The sequence below is a fragment of the Bison bison genome, unplaced genomic scaffold (genome assembly GCF_000754665.1).
Source record: "Bison bison bison isolate TAMUID 2011002044 unplaced genomic scaffold, Bison_UMD1.0 scf7180017864239, whole genome shotgun sequence".
NCBI classification, from domain to species: domain Eukaryota; kingdom Metazoa; phylum Chordata; class Mammalia; order Artiodactyla; family Bovidae; genus Bison; species Bison bison.
The window spans coordinates 7,546,085-7,552,886 of NW_011494811.1; positions in this window are offsets into that span (position 1 = coordinate 7,546,085).

The following is a 6,802-nucleotide window of genomic DNA, read 5'->3' on the forward strand; positions in this document are numbered from 1 at the left end:
TAAGGAGATCCAACCAGTCCATCCTAAAGGAAATCAGTCCTAAATATTCATTGGAAGGACTGATGCTGAAGGTGAAACTCCAATACTTTGGCCACCTGATGTGAAGGACTGACATGTGAAAAGACCCTGATGCTGGGAAAGACTAAAGGCAGGAGGAGAAGGGGACAACAGAGGATGAGATGATTGGATAGCATCACTGACTCAATGGATGTGAGTTTGAGTAAACTCCAGGAGTTTGTGATGGACAGGGAGGCCTGGCATGCTGCAGTCCATGGGGTCACAAAGAGTCAGACATGACTGAGCAACTGAACTGAACTGACAGATCTGCATATTTGAAGTTGTTGATATAACATAATTATTTTCATAGTACTGCAAAAATACATTTGAAAACCTAGATTTAATGCAAATCACAATATGCCAAAATTAATCCCAGTAAAGGTAAAAAGCATACACTAATCAGTTTTATTCTAAAAACTAAAGATATCAAAAAACTACTGACACACAAAAAGTGCCCGGCCCAGATGGTTTCACAAGGAAATTCTAAATCCCCAAAGAGCTGTTATTTAATTGTTACATATAGTGATTCAGAGCATTTTAAAAGAAGAAACTATTCCAAATTGTTTTTACAAAGCCAGCATAACATCAATTCCAAAATAGGCAAATCCTGCACCATTCTCGGAGAAGGCAATGGCACCCCACTCCAGTACTCTTGTCTGGAAAATCCCATGGGCGGAGGAGCCTGGTGGGACATGACAGAGCAACTTCACTTTGACTTTTCACTTTCATGCATTGGAGAAGGAAATGGCAACCCACTCCAGTGTTCTTGCCTGGAGAATCCCAGGGACAGGGGAGCCTGGTGGGCTACCATCTCGGATCACACAGAGTCGGACACGACTGAAGCGACTTAGCAGCAGCACCACCACCATTCTCATGTATGTATATCAATGCAAAGAATTTTAAGTCAGCATCATCAGCAACAGAATACAAAAGCACATTAAAAAAATACTTTATGCAATTCACCAGTTGGTATGTATCCAAATGGGCTGAAAACTTATATCCACACAAAAATCTGCACATAAATGTTTACAGCATCTTTATTCATAATTGCCAAAACATGGAGGCAACTAAGATGTCCTCATAGGTGAATGGATACATAAACTGTGATACATCCAGACAACGGAATATTATTCAGTGCTAAAAAAGAAACTAATAAGTCAAGAAAAGACACAGAGAAATCTTAAATGTTTATTATTAAGTGAAAGAAGTTAATCTGAAAAGGTTACATACTGTACGACTCCAACTACATGACCTTTTGGAAAAGGCGAAATTATGGAGAAAATAAAAGGATCAGTGGTTTCCAAGGATTGGAGGAGACGGGGGTAAATCGGTGATGTATAAAATTTTAGGGCAGTGAAACTATTGTGTATGATACTATAATAGTGGGTAGATATCATTACACATTTATCCAAACCCATAGAATGTACAAAGCCAAGAATGAACCCTCATGTTAACTATGGACTTTGAGCAATAATGATATGTCAGTGTAGGTCCATTTGATTGTAACAGATGTTCCACTAAGGTGGAGGATGCTGAGAGTGGGGGAGGCTTTGTGTCTGTGGGGCAGGGAGTATATGGGAAATCTCTATTCCTTCCTTTCAATATTGTGTGAACCTAAAACTGCCGTAAAAAATAAAGTCTGTTAAAAAAATTTTTAAACCCAAACTTTATGACCAAGATGGGTTTATTCTAGGAATATAAAGATTGTTCAATATTAAGAAAGCCATTAATATAATTTATCATATTAATAGATACAAGGAGGAAAATGCTGATTATTTCCACATTTGCTGAAAAGGCTTTTTATACAATTCCACATCTTTTCTTCTGTTTTTAAAAAAGAACTCAATAAAATAGAAATTGATGGATACTCCCTAACATAATAAAATAACAAAATATATCACAGCATGTTACTGGGGAAACATCAGAGGCATTCCTACTAAAGGTCAAGAATAAAACAAAGATGCTCACTGTCTCCACTGTAACTTACTGCTTTAATGGGGATTAGCCAGTGCAATAAGACAATTCAATTAAAGGCATAAAATCTGGAAATAAAGAAGTGAAATTACACTTGCCAATGTTTTCAGAATAAACATATAAGATCCAAGGAATTTAACACAAATGTTAAAGAATTCAGCAATGGTTGCTAAATTTTAAGTTACCATACAAAAAATATTACCCTTCAGACATATCAAAGAGTAAGATAGAAGACAATGTAAAATAAACCTTCTTTACAAAAGCAACAAAATTTAAAATACTAAACAGTGAACAACCAGAAATATGCAAACTTATATGAGAAAAATCTTTAAAATACTCTTGAAATCACAATAGTAATCTTGAACAAATGAAAAGGATCCTGTGTTCTTGGATAAGGCAAATAAAATTAAGATGCTAATTTTCCTTAAAATTAATACATAAATATAAGTCAGTTTCATAATGGTACTAACATGATTTTTTTCTGGAGTTAAGTTGATAAGCAAAGTCAAAAGACAAATGACAGACTGGGAGGATATTCCTACTCACATGAAATTAAAGGGCTATTTGCCCTAACATATACAAGTAAAATTATCAAAATCCAATATAAACATGGCCAAGAGACATGAATAGACAATTCACAGAAAAAGATACATAAATGGATCTCAAACACACAAGACAATGTTCAACTTCATAAAAGAAATCTGAATTAAAATTCTACTGTAATATCATTTAGAATCTATTTGGCAAAAATTCAGAAGTTTGATAATGCACTCTCTTCTGTGCACGAATGCTTTCGTGTGCTATTGCTGACAGTACAAAATGGGTCAACCTCATATGGAGAAAAATATGGCAATATCTAGCAAAGCGACATACAATCCCTTTAAGAATTTACCCTGAGGAGTTACCTCCACAAAGACAAAACAACATATGAGCAAGGTTTTCCACAAATAGCAGCACTGTTTGTTCCCCTGCCAGACGGTTTCTCTTAGGTTTTGTCAGTGAGAGACAGAGATAGGAAGGCAGGAGAAGGGAGAAGGGGCTTGCCTCCTGCTTCCAGTCGCAGTCAGAACGCCTGAGCAGCACAAGAACAGGTGTATCTCCAGCCTCCCACTTCTGTTGCTGCTCACAGCTTCAAAGGCTTGGCACCTTCCTCCCTGAAGTCCCAACACCAGTCTTAGCCCTGACCCTCTAGACGTCTGAGCAGGAGGAGCGCTCAGCATCCAAGGACCAGCTCCATGGCGCCCCCTTGAGGTCGCAGCTGTGGACTCTCTCTGGGGGACTGGGTATAGCCTGTGGGAGCCCCTCCTGCAAGTCCCCAGGTTCTATCCATGCTCTCTCTTCCATTTTGTTCCTTAATCCTAGCAGTAATGTCTCCTTTTTACAGCTACTACTTAAGTGAAGGGATATATCTTGCCATGGCTTCCCAGGTGGCTCAGTGGTAAAGAACTTGCCTGCCAAGGCAGGAAACGCAAACAGGTTCAGTTCCCAGACGGGGAAGATCCCCTGGAGAAGGGCATGGCAACCCACTTCAGTATTCTTGCCTGGAAAATTCCATAGGCTGAGGAGCCTGGTGGGCACAGTCCATGGGACCGCAAAGAGCGGGTCCGACTGAGCACACACAGCAGAGCAATGGCATTGAGCACAACTGGCAGAGACACCGTCTAAAACCGGGGCCCCCAGTGACTCCATAAAATGAAACCAGTCTCCAGACTAAAATGTCCACTTTGGGACTTCCCTGGTGGCCCAGTGGTTAAAACTCTGCACTTTCACTGCAGGGGGCGTAGGTTCCATCCCTGATCAGGGAAGGAGCGGGGTGTGGTGGACAAGGCCCACTTTAAAGCTGAAAGAGAAAAGCATCTACATTCTTTAAGCCCTCCATTTTGAGCTCTCTTTTCTATAGTACGCTTAGCTTTACCCATACTAAGACACTGGATTAAAGATTTAGATGTGGAAAACAAAAATTATAAAACTTTCCAAAGAAAATAGAAAATATCTTTATAACTTCAGGATATGGAGTGATTTCTTAAAGAAGGCATTAAAAAGCACTAACCATAAAGAAAAAGAAAAGCCCACTTTAAAACTAAGAACTGTTCATCAAAAGATACTTTAAAAGGAGTGAAAAGACAAGTTACAGAAAGAAAATATTTTCAGCACATGTCAAAGATCTAGAATTCAGAATATATTTAGAAATTCTACAAAATCAATGAGAAAAAGGGGACAAAGTAACACACTAGTTGAACTGCAACTTTAGGGAGAGACAATCCAAATAATCAATATGAAAAAAAAAGTTCCACCTTATTAATAATGAGAAAAAAATTTTAACAAGACCATAGTCAGGTAATATTTTTAGTCACTGATTGGAAAATTCTTTAAATCAGAAAATACAAGTGCTGATGAGGGCATAAATCAATAGGAACACTTGCCAGTGCAAGTTGTTAAAATCATTTGTGTGTAAGTTGGTAAAAAATTAAAAGTGTAACTTGGAAAAATAATTTTGAAGATCAGTTTCACATTATCCTGTAAAACAGTAAATTTGCAAACTTTCAGAGGATTTCCACTTTCAGGTATATACTATGTATATCTAGAACATGTAAAAAATGTACATGTATGTGACAGGTACAAAAATGCCTCATATAAACATTTCTAGTAGCATTACTTTTTAAATACACTTCACTGTGGATTACAGTAAAATGCACAGATTTTAAGTGCAGTTCAATGTGTTTAAATGAATGCATATATTTGAGCTACCATTTCCACAATCATAATACAGAACACTTACATAACCCCGGAAAATTCCTCTATATCCCTTGGTAGTCAATCCCTTCCTCCAGGCAACCACTGATCTGACTTCTATCAGCATAGATTACTTTCATCTGTTCTAGAATTCATATAAATGAAATTATACAGCAAACATTCTTTTGTGTTGGCTTCTTTCCCTAAAATAACTGTGTTTGAGATTCATCTGTGTTTTTACATGTATCAGGAGTTCATTCATTTTGATTGCTAATTAATTTTCCATTGCATGAATTCTCACACAATGATGGCCATTGGATTATTTCACTTGGGGTTATTATAGATCAGTCTACTGTAAGTATTCTGTACAAGTCCTTTTGTGGACATATGTTTCCATTCTTCTTGAGAAAATATCTAGGACTGAAACTGCTAGGACATGGAATAGGTATATACTTATTTTAATTATATTTAAAATTGTGAAATTGTTTTTCAAAGAGATTATACCATTTTACACTTCCACAAGCAATATACAAGATTTCCAATTACTTCAGTTGGTGTCATCAATTTTTTTAAATGTTAATCATTCTAATTGGTGGGAAGAGATGTATCTAAAAGATTTTAATATGATTTTCATGATGATTAGTGATATTGAGCATCCTCATTTGCTGATTAGACTTTAACATACATGTGCATGTAAGTATCTTCTTTTGTGAAGTGTCCAAATCTTTTGTCCATTTTAAATTGGATTATTTGTCTTTGTATTGTTGTCAGAGTTCTTTATAAAGTCCATTCATCAAACTTATGTGCTATTTTGCAAATATTTTCTTCCAGTCTGTGAGCTGGTTTTTCATTTTCTTATGGAAAGCCAAAGATTTTATTTTTGTTGTTATTTGAAGTTAAATGATTGCTAAGTGGGTAAAGAATCCACCTGCATTGGAGGAGACACAGGTATAATTCCCTGGGTTGGGAAGATTCCTGGAAAGAGGAAATGGCAACCCACTCTGATAGTCTTCCCTGGAAAATCCCATGAACAGACAGTCCACAAAGAGTCAGACATGACTGAGCGACAAAATACAAGAAACACAAAGAAATGAATTATCAACAAACAGATACCATTCTTACTTTATAAATAAGGAAAATAATGTCCATGATATGTCACTTGCCAGGGCCTCTCATTAGAGTAAGTCTGGAAATGTAGGTTATCTGCTGCTGCTGCAGCTGCTAAGTCGCTTCAGTTGTGTCCGACTCTGTGCGACCACATAGACGGCAGCCCACCAGGCTCCGCCATCCCTGGGATTCTCCAGGGAAGAACACTGCAGTGGGTTGCCATTTCTAGTAATTCTCTATTATAAAAGTTATGAGGAACTTCCAAATTTTTTTCCAAAGTTCAGTTCAGTAGCTCAGTCATGTCTGACTCTTTGCGACCCCATGAATTGCAGCATGCCAGGCCTCCCTGTCCATCACCAACACCCGGAGTTCACTCAGACTCACGTCCATCGAGTCGGTGATGCCATCCAGCCATCTCATCCTCTGTCTTCCCCTTCTCCTCCTGCCCCCAATCCCTCCCAGCATCAGAATCTTTTGCAATGAGTCAACTCTTCGCATGAGGTGGCCAAAGTATTGGAGTTTCAGCTTTAGCATCACTCCTTCCAAAGAACAACCAGGACTGATCTCCTTTAGAATGCACTGGTTGGATCTCCTTGCAGTCCAAGGGACTCTCAAGAGTCTTTTCCAACACCACAGTTCAAAAGCATCAATTCTTTGGTACTCAGCTTTCTTCCCAGTCCAACTCTCACATCCATACATGACCACTGGAGAAACCATAGCCTTGACTAGACGGACCTTTGTTGGCAAAGTAATGTCTCTGCTTTTGAATATGCTATCTAGGTTGGTCATAACTTTCCTTCCAAGGAGTAAGCGTCTTTTAATTTCATGGCTGCAGTCAACATCTGCAGTATTTTGGAGCCCAAAAAATTAAAGTCTGACACTGTTTCCACTGTTTCCCCATCTATTTCCCATGAAGTGATGGGACCAGATG